Source organism: Diabrotica virgifera, chromosome 7, assembly GCF_917563875.1.
Source record: "Diabrotica virgifera virgifera chromosome 7, PGI_DIABVI_V3a".
Classification (NCBI taxonomy): Eukaryota; Metazoa; Arthropoda; class Insecta; order Coleoptera; family Chrysomelidae; genus Diabrotica; species Diabrotica virgifera.
The window spans coordinates 212,898,506-212,922,511 of NC_065449.1; the positions used below are offsets into that span (position 1 = coordinate 212,898,506).

Below are 24,006 nucleotides of genomic sequence, written 5' to 3' on the forward strand. Positions count from 1 at the left end.
GTAAGAGTATAAAATTATTTTCTTACGGGGGTCGAGATCAAAATATATACTATGTGATAAATATGTACCTACTTAATAGGTAAATAGTGTAGGTATATACCTAATATTATACTACTTGTTAACTTATATGGATTAAAAACAAAAGCTATAAAAAATTACCTGTAAAACGAAGCAAGCAAGCAAGCAATAGTGTTTAACCCAGACTGAGAGACTTGCACGCCCCTTGAGAAAGACATTCGGGTGATACAATTCATTGGGGAGAGGAGGATTTACTCCTAGAAGCGGCCGTCACTCCATCCCGCCCCAATGCTCCAGACTATCCACTTCCCCCCCGACAGCACTCTGATGCGCTATAGGGGCTCTCTATCAGCAAAGTACTTATCATGTGGGAGTCCTGGGTACAAGGACTTACACACGAAATCATACCCCGATCAATGCAGGCCAGTGTGAGGCGCTCTATTCCCGCTGTTTCTAGTGACTTATCGATCTGTATTGCTTGCTCGGACCTCGACTCCGGGCTTGGTTTCTTTAAACTTAAAAAGAAGAGTTTCATTTAAAATTGTTATTATATTCCGAGGCATTTCCACAACACGCACCTTTTAACACTTATTTATATTTGAGGTCTATTCTCCTATCAACCAGTGCAAATTTGTCTATAATATCGTCGTAAAATTTTGGATTTTCTGACAATTGTTTAATGCATTCTTTTTCAATAGATAATAGGGCTAACTTGGAAAGTCTGTCTTCGCTGGTTGAATTTCATGTAAAACTTTTAATGCGTTTTAACACTGAAAAACTGCGTTCAACTGATGCATTTGTGGCTGGGATAGTTAGTACTAATTCACACAATTTGACCACTTCACACAGGGATTTATTTAAACCAGTAGTGTTTAAAAAATTTAACAGATTCCTGGGAATTTCTTTTTCACTAATGTCACTTGTTTCATAAACGACACTTAACTGAGAGTTCAAAGCTGAGACATCAAAAAAATTTCCATAATTTAATCGTAGGGAATTAAATGCCTCTGTGGGAAATTTTGATGAGTTGTAATTGGATATATGTATTAAAATTACACAATAAACACAATGAATAAGCTAGAGGCATTTGAGATGTGGATCTATCGACGAATCCTTAAAGTTCCCTGGACCGCAAGAATAACAAATGAAGAAATCCTGAGAAGAATTGGTACAGAACGACAACTGATGTGCACAATTAAACAGAGAAAAACGGCATACCTGGGACACATAATTAGAAATGAAAGATATCAGTTTCTGCAAACCTTAATTGAAGGAAAGATCGAAGGAAGAAGGGGAGTGGGCAGGAAGAAAATGTCATGGCTCCGTAATGTCAAACAATGGACAGGACTAAAAAACATAGGGAGACCTAATACATACTGCAAGGGATAGAGAAAAATGTTCAAACGTGATCGCGAACATCCATTAGTGGATTGCATAAGAAGAAGATTAAAATTACTTAATTCTACAAATTTTAATTCGTTAAAATTTTTGATATCGAGAATTCATTTGATGTATGATATTGTCAAAAATTTCGATGTATAATCGTCGATAGGAGGTCTCTCTATCGCCGACATTAGCAATCTTTATTCTTTTACTTTCAGGTTCTAACCCCATAGTTACAGTTTTCTCCCAAATATTTTTGAACTACTCTCGTTTTTTAATTAGTGTATTTCGAAACTCATCTATTTGTCTTATACAAAATCCAATGTCATTTGACTTCGTCTGTAAAATGTCGAATAAAATATCAGTAAAAGGGAAAATCTCTACAAAAACATTTAGCAAAAAATTGAAATCGAAATTTTCTTTAAGCCAATGTAAGTACCCCTTAGCAGCAGTAACAATCTCAGCATCCCATTTTTCTTTATTATCCCAAACGTCTTGAAAAAAAGTCTATCAATGAATCACGGTATTGAAACACCGTTTGCACTAAGCGTCCATTGTAGTTCCATCTCGTCTGAGCAACTTTTGGAAACCTTTTCTGAACGTGCATATCCAAAGCATGCGTTCTTTTTGATGATTTTGAAAAATAGGATGCCAAGCCACTTAGCGTCGAAAAGAAAACTTTAACGTCTTTAATACTGTCCATGCCTCGAGATAAAACCAAATTAAGTCTGTGTGCTAAACAGTGAACAAAAATTGCATGTTTAAACTGTTTCTTTACTTTAGCTCGAAGACCTGCTAACTGACCAGCCATTACTGCAGCACCATCATAGCTCTGAGCGACAAGCTTGGAATTACGTTCTAGCTTAGAAATAGTATCACATACAATTTGAAACATAGCCTCTGCAGTCCGATCGCCAGTTATGTTCACGAATTCTAAAAATCTCTCTTGAGGAATACTATCAACCACATATCGCACAACAATGGATAACTGTCGTTTAAGTCGTTTTGGATTCTGTTTGAGGTACCTCGGAAAACTGTGGAATTGATAAAATGATTTTTTAGGGTTTCATCATATTTTGCCAAAAAATTTACAAGGTCTATATAATTTCCTCCATTGGCCGATTCATTTGTTTCATTATGACCTCTGAAACTTAATTCATGTTCTCCCAAGAAACAAGTTACATCAATCAACCGTTTTAACACATCCCTATTTTTCTTAACGCTTTCATTGTGAAGTCTATGGCTTATTTTTAAATGATTGTCCAAACTATGTTCAATGCGATATGCCCCGAATGTTTTTTCTTTAATTGTAGCACTTAAATGGCACTTACTGTTTACATGTCGCTTTACACTTTTATGAAAATTATTTAAATCTGTAATGCCGACCGAGTTCCAATGTGTTTTTTCGCTTGTATTAAAAAGAACACAGGGCCAACAAAATAATTTTGATATAATTTTGCAGCCAGTTAACCATTCATATTTTTCATAAAAACCCACATGGAAATGTCCGGTAAATTTCTTTGCCGATTTTTCCACTTTTGTCTCCAAATTAATGGGCTCCTTTGACCTACCAGACTTAATAATGTCCACTTTCTCTTGATAACTTCGACTTGAAAATCCTTTTTTTAATAAACTACACACAATACAAATACAAACACAGCTTTCTATATTATTCATAAATCCACAGGACGGTCCACTCGCTCCTTTCATTGCAGAAAAAGATAAACGACAGCACAAAATTTACAATTTAAAAAAACGTTGCCTCGTTAACCTACGAATTTCGACTGACTTATAAGTAAACGCTGCCGTAAGGCGAACAGCAAATCGCTTCCACTGTAAGAAAATTCGCGCGAACTCAAGATGACTACTTGTCGGTGCGGTCATTAAACCCTGGCCACGCCGACCAACATTTTCAATGGATCAACTGCGCTGATTTTGAAAAGAGCTTCCATACAGGCACGGCTCTTGGTATAGGATGTGTTAAATTGTGTTATTTGAGTTCGTTTATGCGATAAATTTTTAATATTTTCGATCCTATTGCCTACATAATAGATAATTTAGATTAGGGAAAATTTGTTGATAATTAAATATTAATTAATAATATATTTTCTTATATCGAAGTATAGGGAAGCGGTGCTTCCCCCGCTTCCATGGACCGCACGCCTCTGACACTTCAAAAAAATACAGGAGCCAAAAGATGCGAAACATGCCATACGATAAGCCTAATGAGTCACCACCTAAAGTTGTTCCTAAAGATAATCCATGAGAGAACTTATGTTATCCAGTTTAGGTTCATATAATCTGATGATACAAAAGAGACCTTATTCTCAGTACAAGTTTCAGTATAAGCTGAAAATCTGTTAATAGTTTAACGGTCTCTAGTCGGGCAAACCTTGATGTACGGGAACACTGGAACAGGGGAAGTTTTAATTGTGGAACAGATTACAGGTTTCGAACGTCAGACTACGAAAACGTCCCATGTATTTTGTCGGACAGAACTTCAAATTGATTTGTTATCCTTTCATTAAACTCTCATGTATAAATCAGACTGCTATTTATCACTAAGAGTGTTGCCCAAATGCAAGACCAAGACGAGACTTAGATAGTCTTGGTCTTGGTCTTGCGCCAGTACACCTGGTCTTGGTCTTGGTCTTGGTATTGCGCTCCCGGTCTTGGTCTTGGTTTTGCAGCAAGAGTCTTGCAAGTCTCGCAGTTGCCTATTAGCCTATTGCATATCTTTGAACAACGTGACAGAGATGTACACTTTAAGCTAGAATATCATAGCCATAGTAAAGATCAGCCAAATTAATTAATATCTAGACCAGCGGCTCTCAATTTGGGGTGCACGTACCACTGGTGGTACATATCATTATTTGTTGTGGTACACAAAACTCAAACACAGCTAAAATCAGCACCACAATTATTATTAAACTTAAGTAGATTACCTAGCTAGATACCTATTTTAGTTAGTTGGTAACAAAAATAATAAAAAGTATTTTGCGGTTCATTACTCAAAAATATTGAGAATTACTGATCTAGACAACTGATACCGGGTGGAATTTGAACCCATGATCTAAGTGATCCGTGCCTATGTTCTAACTAACCAAAGTTTATTAGAAACTTATATATTTTATTATATTAATACAGGGTAGAAAAGCCATATCCATGATGAACGGCATTCTGTGGGACCAGACAATATCTAAAGTGAACAAACAGCTCATATACAATAGCATACTTAAAAGTATAATCACATATGGCAGTGAAGTTTGGTCACTGAAACAAAGAACGGAGAAAATGTTACTAGTAACAGAAATGGACTTCTGGAGAAGAGCAGCAGGCAAATCAATAAGAGATCGGATACCAAATGAGAGAATGCGAGAAATGATGGGAGTCACACATACAATAATTGATGACATAAAAACAAAACAACTAGTATGGTACGGCCATGTACAGAGAATGCCAGATGACAGCATCCCTAAGCAGATTTTGGCATGGACACAAGGGAGAAGAAAAAGAGGAAGGGCGAGAAGAAGCTGGAGAGAGGGAATTGAAAAAGAACTAGAGGAAAGAGAAATCCCTCCAGGTATACGGTTAAACAGAGAAGAATGGCGGTTAGGAGTCGGAAGGCGTCGAAGAACGCTGAAGCCGATAGTAATAGTAGTATGTAGTAGTGTATTTTATTATCCAATATAAGCGAATGTAATGTCCAATATAAGCGAAAATATGAGGTTATCGTTGTAATTTCAGTATTTTATAAATGCTAGAATATTCGACAGAGTGATGCTAGCTCTGTGAAAAAACACACTTTTATTGGTACACCCGGTCTACAGTGACAATAATAATTGACCTGTATAGCAACAATAATATTACAGCGATATTTATAAAAATAAGACAACATATTAAAAAAATCACTTAAATCGAACAAAAAACAGGCTTAGAAAATTCAAGACATTAACAATGACCTGTTTTTAAGGTGGTGAGTAAATTTTTTGGAGAAGTGTATATCGTTAATTTCGGTATTTTATTTACACTGTTCCTTTGTATCGTTATCATACTTTTAAATAATAGCCGCGCTGTTTCGGCAAATTTTCTGTAACCCAGTGATCTCATAGCATAGGTCATAGCACATTCAGCAAAAACAATACATAATAGTCTTACTATTCTATATACCGATAAGATTAAATTTGTGGTGTTTAAATTCGGAATTTGCGACGGCGTCGCAAAGCAAGAATGTTATGTTATGAATAGAAGGCGACTGTTCTCATAATAGGTCTGGATCCCGCGTATGAAAAAAAAGTTGATTACATAATAGCAAGCTGAAAATTTGTTAAGAGCTTAAGGGTGTCTAGTCGGACAAACTTTGATATATGGGAACACTGGAACAGGGGAAGTTTTAATTGTGGAACAGGTTAAAAATTTGGAACAGTCAGACCACGAAAACGTCACATGTATTTTGTCCGACAGAACTTCCAATTGATTTGTTACCCTTTCAATAAACTCTCATGCAAAAATTAGACTGCTATTATCACCTGTCATAATTCCTGTCATTTGACATGTTCTACGTGTTCCACTCATTATCATGCCCATTTGGTGATAAATAGCAGCTTGATTTTTGCATGAGAGTTTAATGAAAGGGTAACAAATCAATTGGAAGTTCTGTCGCACAAAATACATGTGACGTTTTCGTGGTCTGACCGTTCCAAATTTTTAAACTGTTCCACAATTAAAACTTCCCCTGTTCCAGTGTTCCCATATATCAAAGTTTGTCTGACTAGACACCCTTAAGCTATTAACAAATTTTCAGCTTGCTATTAATCAACTTTTTTTCATACGCGGGATCCAGGCCTATAACCCGGACAACTAATTTCAGAGAAGTCGTCTGATGGGAAGGAAAGTACAAAATATTTTATTTTTACATTGTAATAATGACCTGAGTACGTGTCAAATGTGTCAAGTGTTCTTTAAATGGATATTTTGACTCGCTATGTATGTTTATGGTATTGTCCGTAGTAAACACAAGTCCAATTTTCAAAATTTTTGTTACAAATTTTTTTTTGTTTCTCATAAACATAAAGTATGTAAGAATATAGCCGAACTAATATACTTACATACTCCCTAAAACGACCCTCAGTTCTAATCGCAAGACGCAAGAGTCTCGCAGGCTAAGTCTTGTTCTTGCTTAAGTCTTGCACGGTAAGTCTTGGTCTTGGTCTTGCTAAAATTAGGCGGTCTTGGTCTTGGTCTTGGTCTTGCAAAAACGCAAGAACAAGACCAAGACTGCAAGACCAAGACCGATTTTGGGCAACACTAATCACTAATATAATTCCTGTCATTTGACATGTTCTACGTGTCGGACAAAATGCCCAACATATTTGTCGAACAAACATTTTTTCATATATTATATAAAGTTTGCTATTGAATAAACTTAAAAATAACCTGTTAGTTTTCACAATCATAAACTTGTCAGGACACAATTGAAATTAAGTTCCATAATTAAAACTTCTTCTGTTCCAGTGTTCCCATAGGTACATCAAAGTTTTTCCGACTAGACACCGTTAAGCTATTAACAAATTTTCAGCTTGCTATTAATCAACTTTTTTGGTACGCGGGATCCAGGCCTATTAGTTTATATGATCCACAATCCAATTATCCTTTATAAAAGATGAAACGTAACACATTTGGCTATCAATAACACTCAATATTTTTTATCAAATACTTTCAAAATAATTCCAAAAATATAAAAGTCCATTATACCAAAAAGTTATATTTCACAAAGCCTTAGCATTTGGTATCAAAAGAATATTTTCTATCAAAGAATATCTTGTGGGATGAAAGTACAAAGATCTTTAATTTTAGTGGTTAAATTTCAAAGGAACGTTATGATTTAAGAATTTAAATAATGTAAATTTTTGCCCGCTTTATAGTCGTAGTTGGCGCAGGCAGTTTATCCCTGGAACTATTGTTTTTCGTAATTAAACGACCATCTGAATAGGAACGTTAAAACAGGTTTTCACTCATTATCCTTTTATTAAAATCTCACTGAGGGTTTAAAAATTTCAAACTAATAATGCTTCCAACACCCTATAATTCCTCAAAAGGACTTTGAATTTAAGCTATGAGTCTGAAACACCTATTATGTGATTTTGCATTATACACTTCTCCAAAAAAATTAGGTTAATAGTTATTTTCTCATCTAGAACTTTAAAATTGAAAAATACAAATTAAACTTTGAAACTTCAACCTTTTTTAATCTATATTTATTAGTACAACTCCAAAAGTACACAATTATTAACCCTTTGTTAAACAATTGTGCTTGGTACATTCCATGTCAAATCACACTGGACATGTAGCACGTTTAAATGATAATAGGTGGATCAAAAGACTTATAGAATGTAGAGCTAAAGAAGATAAAAGACACCGAGGTAGACCTCCAAAAAATGGATGGATGACTTGATAAAATAGTGGGAAATTGGATGTAGAATGCACAAAATAGAGAACAATTGAAGAATATGGGGAGACCTATATTCAATAGTGGAGGCAAGAGGTTAAGGAACGATAATGATGATGAATAAATTTTATAATCACTTTTATCAAGTAGCACTTGTAAGCGGGTAATTCCATTTCAAATCACTCAATTTTGGAGCAAAAAAAATTTTGGATTTCCGATTTGTCTGAAAATTGGTATATAGCTTCTGCGGGACGTAAAAATAAGATAGGTAAGGTCAAAAATCTTCTTCTTCTTTTTTTCTCAAAATGTTATTTTGTGCAATTTTACAATGATTTGGTGTTTATTTAAACAAATTTGCATTTTCTGTCGCAAAGTATCAATCAAAACATAATATTTTAATAGAAGGGACTTAAAAATGACATTATATGGCATTATAACAAGTTATTTTGATTCAAAACAAGGTTTTGATCAAATTTTATAGTGTAGGAAACGTTAAAATACCGTTTTTTACATTTTTCTCCATTCCCAAAATAAATCATCATCAATTTGGCTAAAACTTTGCCAACAGATAGCCAAAATATAGGACTTTAAGTGGTTAGAACGATTTGAATTATGTTACAATACCAAAAAAGTTACATGCAGTAATATCAGACTTAAAAGTATATTAGTCCAGTCGGAATAGCATTTGACTTTGCATGCCGAGCTGCCCAAAATTTTATTTTTCATCTTTAGGGGAGTTAATAGTAGCCTAAATTTAAAATCACGAATGAATTACTCCGTTAGGTTAGCCGCCATATTGATTTTAAAGGAGAACCTGTTTTGCTCAATATCTCCGCCATTTTTAACTTTTCGGCAAAAATGGTAGAAACTGAAATTGTTCCAAATAAATCGTATTTACAATAAATTGTTACAATTTCTTTTTAACAATTTTTGTCGTGAGGTCGATATTGTCTTGTTAATTTTACTTACAGTAGACGCCTATATTTTTGACTATGATATTGCATGTAACTTTTTTGGTATTGTAATATAATTCAAATCCTTCTTACCACTTAAAATCCTATGTTTTGGCTATCTGTGGGCAAATTTTTAGTCAAATCGAATATGACGTATTTTGGGAATGGAGAAAAATGTAAAAAACGGTATTTTAACGTTTTCTACACTATAAAATTTGGTCAATAACTTGTTTTGAATCAAAGTAACTTGTTATAATGCCATATAATGACGTTTTTGAGGCCCTTCTATTAAAATATTATGTTTTCCATTAATACTTTACGATAAAAAAATGCCAATTTGTTTAAATAAACACCAAATCACTGTAAAATCCCAAAAATAACATTTTGAGAAAAAAGAAGATTTTTTGACCTTAATGTCTTATTTTTGCATTCCGCAGATGCTATATACCAATTTTCAGACAAATCGGAGATCGAAAATTTTTTTTGCTATTAATATAAATTGAGTGATTTGAAATAGAATCATCCGCTTACAAGTACTACTTTATAAAAGTGATTATAAAATTTATTCATCGTCATTATCATTCCTCAACCTCTTGCATCCACTGTTGGATATAGGTCTCCTCCATATTCTTCCATTGTTCTCTATTTTTTGCATTCTGTATCCAATTTTCCATTATTTTTCTCAATTCATCCATCTATTTTTTGGTGGTCTACCTCGGTGTCTTTTATCTTCTATAGCTCTACATTTTATGAGTCTTTTGATCCACCTATTATCGTTTATAAGTGTTACATGTCCAGCCCATCTCCATTTGGCTTGTGCAATTTTTTCTATTACATCTGTCACTTTGGTCCTCTCTCTCACTATCCTATTTGGTACCATATCTCTTCTTGTCATTCCCAACATTGCTCTTTCCATTTTTCTTTGGGTTATTCTCAATTTATTTGCAGAATGTTTAGTCAAAGTTATGGTTTCGGAACCATAATATGTCATTACCGGCAGTATGCATTGGTTTTAAACTTTTTTATTCAAGGAAATCGCTAGCGTTCCTTTTAGAATATATGTCGCATCTTGCTAAATGCTGCCCATCCCAAGCCCATATGACGCTAGACCTCACAAGTTTGATGGTTTTTTCCTATTCTAATTTCATGTCCTAAATAGGTATAGCTAAAAACCTAATGTATTTCGTGCCCACCTACCCTCGTAACATCACTTGGAACTAAATTGTTCATGTATTTTGTTTTTTGAAAGTTTCTGTTCAGGCCTACTTCCCTACTTCTTCTATTGCCTGTTTTCGTTCTTTCATCACTTTATGAGCTTCATTTAAACTTTCGGCTATAATGACAATGTCATCTGCAAACCTCAAGTGACTCAGATATTCACCATCAATATTTTATTACCCTTTTAGCCTAATAGTGGAGTCACTGAAGGTTTTTACCTCCGATTTCGTTGAACCTTCATCGATTTTCATGAAAATTGGTGAGTAGTTATAAGATACCTCAAGGAACAAAGGTGACATGATGCCAACTTGCGCTTTTACCCTGGGGATGAATACCACCCCTTCTCGGGGGTGAAATTTCTTTTATTATAATCAATACCAGAAATCGATAGAGGGGCAACTTCTAAGTAAAATTTGTTATATAAAGTTATTAACATAAATCAATACTTTTTGAGTTATTAAATATCAAAGATTTTATTTTTTCTTGAAAAAATGCATGTTTTAAAGCTGTTTTTCACGTATTACTCAAAAACTATAAGCTTTTGTAAAAAAGTTATTACTACCAAAATTAAAGATAAAAAAAAATTTAATACACTTCCCACTTAAAAAACTAAACTACATAATGTTATTTCAAACTGAGTTATGGGTAATTGAAAGTATATTTTTTTCGACGAGTACTCAAATCTAAGTATTCAAGCTTACATAACGGGAAAACGATGCATTTTATAGAATATACTTGTTAAGCACTTCTCAAAGTACTTCGGAATACCTATCAAATGAGCTCCAGTAGAAATTAATATTATCAAAATTTAGCAAGTTATGATGAAAACTTAACCCTTTCGATTTTTTTTAGGAAAAAGTGAAAAATAAAACATACGTTATTTCCACAAAAATTAAAATTTGTAGTAATCTTCACAAAAGATTCTTTAGGTTAACATAGTTAATTATTTCAACAATTTTGACCGGTTAAGAATGCATATTTTTTAAAAATAAAGATATCATTTAAAAAATCAGAATTTTTAAAATTATCTTACTTTTCATTTTCTCTTGATAATAACTCCAAAAATACTCAATATACGTAAAAAATGATATATAACTAAATTTTAGTTTTTTCTGTTCCAAATATTTTACCCATTTTGTTATTTCCATAGAGTAAAATATAACCGATATAGAAACGTTTAAAATTTCAATTTTGCTGCGATAACCATGTAACCGGGGCCATTTAACCTTTTATTTTTAAAAAAGTAAGAGATTTAAAAGACTAAATTCGACGTTTTTAATAGCTCTTGGAATCAGCTTTTAATTAGTTTTTAGGTGAAGCCGATATATTTAAAATTAACGGAGTTATTTACAAAAAAAAATAACATTTTTGGAAAAATTTTTAAAAGATAAATTTTGAAACATTTTTGTTGCATAAATTTTAATGCTATCAACTTGTTCGAGGGCTTATTTGATAGATATTTTTAAGAACTTTGAAAAATGTTTAATAAGTTTATGTTATAAAATGCATCATTTTCCCGGTATTTAAGCTTGAATACTTAGATTTGGGTACTCGGCGAAAGAAATATACATTCAATTACCTATAACTCACTTTTATTTAACATTGAAAGGTTTTTCTAGCAATGAGTTTATTTGATTTTTTATTAGCCTTAATTTTGATAATAATAACTTTTTTGCAAATATTTTTAGTTTTTGAGTTATTTATGAAAAATCGGTTAACCCTCCGTTAGGCGCGTGGTCTAAAATCGTAGACCACTCTCCTTTAAGTGGTCGCCAATTGCATAAAACTGCACATACGCCCCCATCCCGCTTAGTAGCTGTCACTAATACTTCCAACTTACTCTTCAGTTTGCTAAACGCCGCCGATCTGTTTGTATTATTTTTTTACCATTATTCAAACAGCACTGGTCTACAACCGTAGACCACGCGACTAAGCGCGTTCCAGTTTTTAGTTGAATATATAAAGCTAATATGTAGCCTGCTGTGTATATAAAGCTAATAACATAAATGAAAATGTTTCAAGAAGTGACTTCATTGAAAACTTAGCATGGGAACTAATCAAACAGCAAATTGAATATGGATCAACTATGCCTTCCCTGCTAAGAGAACTTAGACGACGAGCTCGCGTACTGCTCGGAGTTCAAGAAGTCGTACCCCCTTCCCCTAATATTCCAACAAATTACGTGGGACGAAGTTGTATTTGTGCATGAATTTGCAATATGTCAACAAGAAGGGCATGCCAAAGATGTGACACATTTGCACTGAAGGATCATTTTGGGGATATTTGCACTGAATGTTTGACGGACTAAAATTGTGCCACTTTGACCATTTAATAGTTTTGTTCTTTTTTTACTTTTTAGTTCTATTCTTTATTATTTATCCCTATTGGTCATTCTAAAGTTCAAAGATAAAAAATATTTTGTGTTTTTTACTAAATTGAGCTTATTTTTGTGACCATTTTCATTTACTTGCGAATAAAGACCCAAAAAATCATGACTTGGTTTTTAATTTTACCACTGTCAAAATGAGAAAAGCCAAGGAACAAACATATCTAATATCAAAGTGCGAACATAAATAAACATGTTATTAACCACTTATTTGTTAATTTTGCCAAAATCCGGTATTATACGACAAAAAACTATTAGTCTACGATCGTAGACCACGCGCCTAAGCTTGTCAGCAATAACGACGCGCCTAACGTAGGGTTAAAAACATGCATTTTTCTCACGAAAAATTAAAATCTTTGATCTTCAATAATTCAAAATTTTTGATTTATTTTAATAACTTTATATAACAAATTTTGCTTATAATTTGTCCCTCTATCGAATTGTGGGGTTATTTTTAATAAAATAATTTTCACCCCGAGGAGGGGTGGCATCCACCCCCAGGGTAAAAGCGCAAGTTGACACCATGTCACCTTTGTTCCTTGAGATATCCTCTAACCACTCACCAATTTTCATGCAAATCGATGGAGGTTCAACGAAATCGGAGGTAATAGCTCATATCCACCTTCAGTGACTGCACTATAATTAAATTGTTTAAATGCATATTCCAGAGCTGCAGTAAATAGTTAAGGAAAGACGATGTCGTCCTGCCTAATTCCTCACTCAATTCTACATTTATCGGTATAGTCATCATAGTCATCATAGTATATCGGTAAAGTCATGGATTTTAGCAAATGCTAAACTCCATAAAATTTATTAAATCTATTAAATTAGTCTTTCCATCACCACAGAAAAAATCAACAAAAGGCAAGATATCAGCAAAAATAGCCAAACACATAAAAAAAAGAAAGAAATAACACCAACTTTCAGAACAAACAACAATTTAAGCAAATACACTAAGCACAATACGAACTGAGAGAAAAAAAGCAATTACAGAGTACTGTATACAAACTGGCATGTTGTGGTGACTGTTCAAAAACTTACATTGGTCAAAGTGGAAGAAAATTTAACAAACGTATAGCAGAACACAAATGAAATAGTAGAACACAGAGATCACGAGGAAGATCCCAAATGCAGTGGAGCGATGACATTAAATGTGTAAGACCAACATGGAACCGTCTGGAATGGGACAGAGAAGTATGGAAGATAATGAATGAGACCTATATTCGAACAAAAATTGAATCGAAAAAGAGTTAAAAAAGACCTTAGTTAATAAATAAATAATTAAAACAAAGTAAGTCATAAATCGAAGTAGCACAGAAAACGACAATAAAAATCGTTCCCATACCACCAGATTGACCACAGGTGGAATACTTTCTTTGGTTACAACCTCCCGAGATTTTCAAAAATTATAAATCATACAGGATGCCAAGGAAATTAAGATGAGAGAATTTTAAATAATTTATAACCCATCTGCTCAGCGTGGTAAAAGTTCAAACAAGAAAGATTCCTTAGTACTAAACAAAAGAGTAAATGAATTAAAATGTAAAAACCATTTTCAATTTCTTTGCAACACAAAAATGCAGTAGCTGCATAATACTCTGGTTAAATCGGAGAGTGCAGGAAGAGTCTATACCGGTTTCGGAGGTTTTTCCTCCTCATCAGTAATCCCATATCCTCTTCTCTCCGATTTCCCCAGGCATCATACTTTGGGCCTTTCCGAATTGCAAAGTATTTTTTTTTTTCGGTAGATGGCTCTAGTACATCCGTGACATTTCGTTCTTTGCAATTCGGAAAGGCCCAAAGTATGATGCCTGGGGAAATCGGAGAGAAGAGGATATGGGACTACTGATGAGGAGGAAAAAAACCTCCGAAACCGGTATAAACTCTTCCTGCACTCTCCGATTTAACCAGAGTATTATGCAGCTATTGCATTTTCGTGTTGCAAAGAAATTGAAAATGTTTATACATTTTAATCCATTTACTCTTTTGTTGAGTACTAAGGAATCTTTCTTGTTGGAACTTTTACCTCGCTGAGCAGATGGGACGTGAATTATTTAAAATTCCCTCATCTTAATTTCCTCGGCATCCTATATGATTTATAATTTTTGAAAATCTCGGGAGGTTGTAACCAAAGAAAGTATCCCGCCTGTTGTCAATCTGGTGGTATGGGAACAATTTTTATTGTCGTTTTATGTGCTGCTTCGATTGATGACTTACTTTGTTTTTCGGTAAATGGCTCTAGTACATCCGTGACAATTCGTTTTTTGCAATTCGGAAAGGCCCAAAGGATGATGCCTGGGGAAATCGGAGAGAAGAAGATATGGGAATACTGATGAGGAGGAAAAACCTCCGAAACCGGTATAGACTCTTCCTGCACTCTCCGATTTAACCAGAGTATAATGCAACTGCTGCATTTTCGTATTGCAAAGAAATTGAAAATATTTATACATTTTAAATTAATAATTGTTTATTTTATAATGCTCATAATATGTACGCAGTTTTATATTACTCATAGTAATTTTTTAAATTTTATTTGTTGCGCTTCTGTTTTAATGCAGTTTTTAGTATATCCTATATTAAGATATATCGTATAGTACTAAAGACTTATTCAAAAACAAATAAACAAAATGTGGTATTTTTTCTGTACTCTCCCTGTATGCCATTGTCAGACATTAACAGTACTACACAACTTTCTTCATGCCTTTAAATTTTTATTCAACAGTCGCTCCTAAAATTACACACAAATATAAACTGAGACAATGGAAGCTCAACAATGCCAGACTCAAATAATTACGTGGTGTTCAGAAACCTACACATGTTATCAGCTTAAAAAGTCCCTGATGAAATTACTTTTATGGTAGAAACGAAATAGGACAGAGCATTGATATACACACAGGACCGTAACAGAAATAATGTATTTAATGATAAAATACACACTGACAGAAGTTTGTATTTTTATATTTATTACATTACATTTACTGTGAAAGTTTATTTGATAAAAATGAAACAAGAAAATACTACAAATCCTTAAATAGTAGCCGTTAAGAATTTAAACCACGATTAAAAATTTGTAGAGACACTAACGGTGAAATTCTACATGACAAAAACTTAGTTCTTAACAGATGGGCACAACATTTCAGCGAACATCTATATATAAACGATATTGAAGGAAGTTACAACATAGGAAATCAACAAAATCTACATCATCAACTACACAGTGTATAGCAGTTGGATTTTCTGCTAAAATGTAGTATTAATATCATTCATTAATTTAATATCCCAATTCCCAAAAAAAATGTCCATTTTTTAATTTATTTTGTGAAGTTGAATATCACTAAAATATCCCAAGCCGTCCCTGTTCGAAAGTTGCAAAATATTACAAAGTATTGTGCAATATTGGAAACATACAGTACTCCCCTTGAAGAGAATAATGGTTTCGCCCGAATCTTGTCAACGTAGCACCATTAAGGGCGAGAATCGCGTGATTTTTTTACGCAATGCTTAGCTCGAGCTGTGTTTTGAGAGCGCAGCGCATTTCAGTCCGGTTTGATTTCTTTAAGCGAGAAGGCCGCTTACTCCGACTCACCTCAGCAGGGCGTTGCCTGTTGCCGGTAATGAGTATAGTATTGTCGTTTTGGAAGTTATGAAGATCTAGTAAGATCTAGAGTGAGTGCTCGATGATTTTTTTACCCCATAATGGATTTGTATGGTGGAATCGGGTGCTCTCATACTCTGGTTGAGTTGTGACGCAGTACTATAAGGCGGCGTGGTGTAAAGTCCCTGTATCCTGTCCTACGATGTTCTGGTCTTGATTCATCGAAGAAATGTCGTTCCTGTCCCGTGATATCTTGTTTCCTGTTCCAATGAAAAAGAAGCCCTGCCCCAACGAAATGAACACCTTTCCCTCCGTGTAGTGTTTGAAGTGTGACAAAGGATTTTGTTTAAAAACGTATGAGACATTTTTAAATTTTGTAAGGATTCCAAAAGGATATAAAGTATGTTGGTAAAGAATTTTATATAATAATAATTTGCAGTTTGCTTTCATAATGGTAATAAATGACAGTGACTTTGACATTTGACAGCTGCGTCAAATCTTGTGTTGACGTACACTGCTAACCAAAGTTGTTGTATTTCATTTTGATAGAAAAATAATGTAAAGTTTAAGTTTTTTTGTATTAAAATAATGTAAAGTTGAAGTTTTCTTTTGTATTGAAATAATGTAAAGTTGAAGATTTTTTTATCCTGTAGTAATGTCAATCATTCCCTGTTTTTTTTGTTTAAAGAATTTAAAAAAAGATGTTTGGAAATATAGATTTTTTTGTTTAAAGGAGAAATAAAGTTTCTAAAGGTTTAAAATAATTAAAATAAACATAGTAAAATGTACCTTCTTTTATTTGTTTTCTGTGACCCTTTTGAAAAAATATTAACCTGAGTCTAATGCAACTGTGTAAGTTTTAGAATATAGAAGAGAAAGAAAATGGCATAGCCAGTATTAAGAAAAGATGTTGCCCAGTTTAACCCCAAAGAGGAATCGATGATGATGTCCAGTAAGTACCCATATATGAACCAGAGGATTTGTTTCGAACGGCGTCCTTTTTGTTAAATAGTAGAAATATCCTCTAGTCAGAGTAAGTACCCTTTAGTATTTGGTTATGGTAGTTTAGTCATCTTAACACCCTCTCCCCCTCCCTAACGAATCTTCGACCCAGCCAACGCATAAAAAATAAGCTGTCGTTCGCATGAAGGTTTGCGTGTCTGTTCCTTCTACTAGCCCCATTCTGACCCCAGTAATTTTATAGTTAGTTCAATCCCTGCCCCCATATGAGCAGACATGTTAAACGCTTCAAGTGAAGACCCAACAAGAGAAGAAGTGTCAAATGCCATCCTAAAACTCAGAGACAATAAAGCCCCAGGAATCGACGAAATCTGTTCGGAAATGTTTAAAAAAGGTGGTGATCAACTTTTTGCAGCAATCCATAAACTGATAGTTCTTATATGGCAGAATGAATTGGTACCAGAAAAGTGGCTAAAAGGAGTAATATGTCCGTTGCATAAAAAAAGGTGATCAACTGGATTGTAAGAACTATAGAAGCATTAATTTGTTAGCATCTACATATAAAATCTTCGGCAATGTATTGTTTGAAAGACTTAAACATTTTACAAAGGATATTGTAGGTCAATACCAATGCGGATTTACTGCTGGAAAGTCAACTATACATCAAATTCAAGCACGTAGGCAGATTCTAGAAATATCACTAGAATATAACATAGATACCCACCATCTCTTCGTCGACCTCATAGCAGCCTATGACAGTGTTAAAAGAAGCGCATTATATATTGCAATGATAGATTTTGGGATCCCACCTAAGTTAGTTAAGTTGACCAAACTAACAATGAAAAACGTAAGCTCGTGCGTTAGAATTCAAGGAGAAAACTCTACGATCTTTGACGTTAATAATGGTCTAAGAGAGGGAGACGCGCTGGCGTGTCTCCTCTTTAGTATTGCCTTGGAAAAGGCAGTCAGAAAATTAAATATTAGAATGAATGGAACTATTTTTAATAGATCGACGCAAATTCTCGCATTCGCTGACGATATAGTTATAGTGGGCAGAAGTTTGAGAGACATGCTACAGTGTGTTACAAGGCTTGCGGACGCGGCAAGTGAATTAGGACTTGTGGTAAACGAGGAAAAAACCAAATATGTGTTGGTTTCTAAAAACTCCCGAAATATCCAACAGAGAATTCAAATTAACAATCACACCTTTGATCAAGTCAAGGAATTCACATATCTTGGATCGCTAGTAAACTCAATAAACACGACAAGCGATAAAATAAAAAGACGCATAGCAATAGCAAACAGAACTGTTCAGGGTCTCCATAAACATTTAAAAAATAAAAATATATAACGTGCAGTAAAGCTCAATATATACAAGACCTTAATAAGACCGGTTTTGATATATGGAGCTGAAACGTGGATTCTATCTCAAAGTGATGAAAGACTTTTTGGTATTTTTGAGAGAAAAATTCTTAGAAAGATTTTTGGGGCAGTAAATGAAAATGGGGTATGGCGTCGAAGATACAACTTTGAACTATATCAGTTATACATCTATTTCACACAGATATTGTGAAATTCGTTAAAGTGCAGAGACTAAGATGGGCTGAACACATTGCTAGGATGTCAGACCACGAATACACTAAGAGATTAACATTTTCAAAACCAGAGGGTACAAGAAGTAGAGGACGACCACGAAGAAGATGGATTGATGATGTTGAAGAAGACCTAAAAATTCTAGGGGTCAGAAGATGGAGGGAAGTTGCCAGGAATCGACAGGAGTGGCGACTTCTTTGTGAGCAGGCCAAGATCCACAACGGATTGTCGAGCCACTTATGATGATGACATTACCTTACCATTACAATTTCATGAATTGACCGTGTCACAAATATGGAGGTCTTCAGAAGAATGAAGAAGAACCGAGAGGTACTGACCAGATATGCCCTCCTACAAGCCATCCTGCAAGGAAACATATTTGAGAAGCGGGGTCCAGGAAGAAGTAGAAAATCTTGCAGAAGAACTTCAGCACCTGGTTCAATACAAGGTATGTGCAGCTCCTCTGCGCTGCTGGAGATAAGATAAAGATTACCATGATGATCGCCATTCGTCACGGATGGGAACATCAAGAAGAACATTTGCAATGCTCTGGTTACAAGATGCAGAAGGATATATAGAAGTGTGATACAAAACGTTTTGTAACGTTTAGATATTAAATTTTTAGAGATTTTCATTTTCATTTACTGCCCCAAAAGAATGAAAATAATACGGCCCCATGAAAATAATTTTTGAAATGCAACAACGCCAACGCTGTAAATATGTACAAAGGACAAATGTTTAGTTTTAATGTGATGTGCCTATAAGACATGCATTTTTCTGAATTAACTTCCTATCCCGGTACCACCCGCTTCACCCTCCAAGTACCAGGGGCAACTCGCTCTTTTAAGTTCAGTTCAGAGTCAGTACAGTCAGTAGGCAGTGTGTTTCAGTACAAAGTCCTAGCAATACGCTTGTTGCTCCCTCAAAAATTTCACCAAGGAATTTTACGCCAGTCAAAATTGTAAGATAAAGACGGTCAACAAACAACCTCTCTGTTGCGTATCTGCGTCTGCGTTGTTGCCGTCTGCACACAAAACAAATGAATCCGTCAAGAATAAATAGTGTGAATCCACGTAAAAGTGAAAACTTCGTTCTCTGTGTTCACAGTCCGCCAATGACAAGAAAGTTAGGTAAAGCAATGCAACAGCTGTTTTTCTCTTGCACCTCGTTGCACTGTCAAAGATTCCGTCAAGGAATCTTACATCACTCACCATTTCTCAACTAAGAAGAAGACGCGACCTCTGCGTTGCTTTCAAGACAACAAATCACATGGTTGCCATCACAGTCGGGATCAGTCCCGGATTAATAATCATGGGGCCTCTAGGCAACTCAATCTATGAGGCCCCTTAAGAAAACTCCGCATTTTCCCTCCAAAACCACGAATAACCTCTCCATCTCCGAGCGGTATTCCATAGATAGAAGATATAACGGTGATTATTTCATTCATAGGAGATTCTGACCAATAGAAAGCTACAGAAATGCAAATTAAGGTGATAATTTTTGATAATATCCCGTCGTTAAATATATTACGTCAGATGCCCTTCGTTGCTACGAAAAAATACATTCAGTGACATTAATGACAATTAATGTTTTAAAAATTATAAAAGTGATGACTTTCAATCGTCAAATATTTATAAAAACTGTGTGTTTAATGGTACTAATTTGTACTTACATAAATAGATTACAATAAAATTTTGGTTTTGAACAGCTTTATTCATGAAATAATCGCAACAAATTGCACTCGATCTCTGAAATTAATATAGAATTTTTGCTCTCGTGACACTTCGACATAATTTCACTCGCCTTCGGCTCGTGAAATTAAAACTGTCAAAGTGTCACTCGGGAAAAATTCAATAATTTCAGAGCTCTTGTGCAATTACTACTGACAGTTTTTAATAATTTTCATTTTTGAATATGGCCCTTTGCCTGTTGCAGGTGTAATCATTAGCGTAAAATAAGTCTTAAAAGCTACTGATACATTTGGAAACGTTGATTCGAGTTTGTTCTCATAAATAACCCAAAATTACTGTGAAGCAGGAATAAATTGTTTTCCCTGCAAGTCTTGAAGCTAGGCTAAAAAAAAATTGAACTGCACTAGTTCATCTTCAATTTCAGGATGAGTATCATCACGATAGTTTTCATGTAGATTTGAAGCACTCTCCTTTATTTGACTACCACTTAGTTTTGTGAAAACACAAAACACCAAAACACTGAGTTTACTAACTCGTGCGTTGTCAACTGACTACTCAGCATAGTAATTAGCTTATCCAAAATTGGTAGATACGTTTCAATATTTAACTTTTCTCCATCTCGCAGAAAAACTTCAATGAAATTAGCATCATCAAAATTTAGTTTTATTGTTGGCTTTGGTTTACTCTCGGCTATTGAGTAGAAACTTTTCTCCATCTTGTAGAAAAACTTCAATTAAATTAGCATCATCAAAATTTAGTTTTATTGTTGCCTTTCGTTTACTCGCCTATTGAGTATTGTAGATCGCAGGCCTTCTGCTTGTATAGTAGTAAAAGATATCTTTTTAGGATTTTAAGAACTCCTAAAGTGAATTTAAAAGCTGAACGGCAGTTTGAAGTTCAATCTCTTCTCTCTGTTACGATTTACTGACAGCGTTGATGCGTGATATGAATGTTTCTGTTTTTGACATTTATTTTAACAATCACTTAGCTTAGCCTCATGAACTGTTTCAGCTTTCTGATTAGTGTCTTCAGCAAGAGTATGTAGAGCAGATGTGAAGGCGTTGTAATCTTTAGACAAAGCTCTTGTTGCATCAGCCCTTGCACTTCATCTAGTGCTGCTAGTCCTTTTAAAGATAGATCGTGGTGAATGGGTCGCTTAGCGGTGTTTCATTTAAGCATTTGATCATAACTTCCCAACGGTGGGTACTTTACTTACTATTTGATCGACTACGGCACCTAACTATACGACAACATTCATCCTCTTCCAAAGAACAAAACCAACCTAAGAAGAGATAAGAGGCCAAATGAAAAGTTCCTCGGGAAACTAGAGAAAAAGGCATGGGTAGTGGAGGAGAGGGTAAGGAGGGAAACCGTGCAGACATCACTTTTATGGTATTGCATGATCTTTGAATATCTTGTTGTGGGCCTTGCGAGGCCCCCTTTGAAGACATAGTTTTAAGAGCGAAAATATTGAAAAGCATTTAATAGTAGCTATTGATGAAAAAATTTGAAGTGATCGCATTAAATTTTTGTTGCCCATAAATCCGAGCTCTGGCCATAATATCCTAGTGAGCCGGCCAAACCCAATTCTTTTAGTGAAAAATAAGAAGAAAAAGAAGTACAGTGGAACCTCGATAACTCGGATTAATCGGGACTGCATCCGATCCGGGTTATCGAAAATCCGGGTTAGCCGGAGAATATGGTAAAAATTAATAAAATACGGTATACTAACAGATAAACTCCGTTATAATTGAATTAACATGAAATATATATGCAGAGTATCTACACATCTAATTTACTAAAAACACGCAAACACAAGCCTAAGCAAACGGAAGCGAACAATACAAGACTGTACTACACACAATACAGTCACAATCGGAATGATGTTATGTTATTTAAGAACAGTGAAAACTAAGACCATTGTTTAAAAAAGAATTTTTTAAATATTCTTTTAGTCTTTTTTAAACAATGCTAAGACAGTTTGAAATAAATAAAGGAATACTACAGGTGCCTGTTATTTCCGATAATCCGGAACACGGATTAACACGTTTGAACTATACTATCGTATAGTTCAAATTATATAAATACATATTATCTCTCAATTACATGCATTTTTATTGTTGAAATGTTTGTCTGATAAAAATCGATCCAGGTTAGCCGGACTTACGGGTTATCGGGGGCCAACTTATCGGAGTTCCACTGTACTAAAAGTATTACAAACTCTGAAACCATCACATACTGATTATAAAAATCGCCCTACAAGAACAGGTGTGCTTAATTAAATTTCTGAAAGGTTTAATCTCGATACATCTTGCAAGTATAAACGTTGTATAAGCCATGTATGTTTACTTTTATAAGTTTAATCCACATGTTTATTCTATTAAATGAGCTTCCAAAAATGTAAAGACACCTTTTAATTGTCAAATATCTAAAACTAGTTGGAGACTTTAATCGGATTAGCTATTAACAAACTGTCTCTCGAGAAACTGGTCGAGCAAAGATATATGCCTGCTCACGTTCACATTAACTTCGTTTTGTAAGTTGGGGATAATTGGATTTTGAACCTCTTAAATACGACTACGTACAAGAACAAGAGCAAATATTTCATTTGCGGAACTAAAAAGTTGCGGTAGATGTTCGGGACTTAAATGTCAATAAGAAGTCTCAGAAGGATCGACAACGAACTATGACATGGGCATGGGCACTGCCAGGATTATTTTCAGGGAGGCGCATCTGCATCTATTAACTTCTTCTTCTTTATGTGGCTTTTCCGTTGTGGACGATGGCTATCATCATAGAAATTTTAATTTTGTTTGCAGCGTTTCTGAATAACTCGATCGATGTTAGTCTAAACCATTGCCGTAAGTTTTGAAGCCATGAGTGTCTTCTTCTTCTGGGTCCGCGTTTGCTTTCTATTTTACCCTGTATTATCAGTTGAAGTATTATATATTTATCATCTCTCATAATATGACCGAGGTATTCAAGTTTCAATTTCTTAATTGTGAAAGAGATTTCTTTTTGTTTTCCCATTCGGCACAATACCTATAGGTTGGTGGTGTGAGTCGTCCAGGATATTTTGAGGATACATCGATACACCCACATTTCGAATGCCTCCAGCTTCCTCATTAATCTTTTCGTTAGTGTCCACGCCTCTGCGCCATACAGCAAGACTGGAAATACATAGCATTTTAGCAGCCGTATTTTTAGTGGGAGAGATATGTCGGAACGAGTGAATATATTTCTCATGTTGTTAAATGCTGCTCTGCGGCCTTTTCAATTCTAGATCCTATTTCGGTTGTTTGAGGTATATATACGAGTCAACGTGTTCAATTAATTGGTTTTAATTTTCAATTGTCTGGCAGGTTTTTGAGTTTTGCTGAGCAGCATCCATTTTGTTTTATTTATGTTGAGGTCCTGTCCTCACTCGCTCTTTGTACCCTGTCCATAAGGTAGTGAAGTTCATCGATACTACTGGCAAGTACGACTGTATCGTCCGCATATCATATGTTATTTGTCAATTATCCATTGATTTTTATGCCTTCGTTTGCTTCATCCAGTGCTTTTTTAAAAATTTGTTCGGAGTAAATATTAAAAAGGAGAGGGGAGAGAACACATCCCTGTCGCACACCTTTCATGATATCAATGGTGTCTGTGGACGCATTGCCGACTTTTACCCTGGCTTTCTGATTCCAGTAGAGACTTGTCACAATTCGGATGTCCTTATCATCAACTCCTGTTTTGTAGAATTTCAATTAGTTGGT

The 24,006-nt window shown here is 34.7% G+C and overlaps 2 protein-coding genes across 5 annotated transcripts in view; both read right to left on the reverse strand.

The window, feature by feature from the left end:
* The window catches only part of LOC114340427 (uncharacterized), a 643,253-nt gene that overhangs the window by 361,315 nt on the left and 257,932 nt on the right, over positions 1–24,006 (reverse strand). The gene's annotated exons all lie outside the window — the stretch shown is intronic.
* Positions 4,543–24,006, reverse strand: part of LOC114331213 (G-protein coupled receptor Mth2-like) — a 680,964-nt gene continuing 661,500 nt past the window's right edge. The window contains exon 8 of the transcript XR_007699306.1: positions 4,543–4,635. The gene's annotated coding sequence lies outside the window, so the exon portion shown is untranslated. The remainder of the gene's footprint in view (positions 4,636–24,006) is intronic.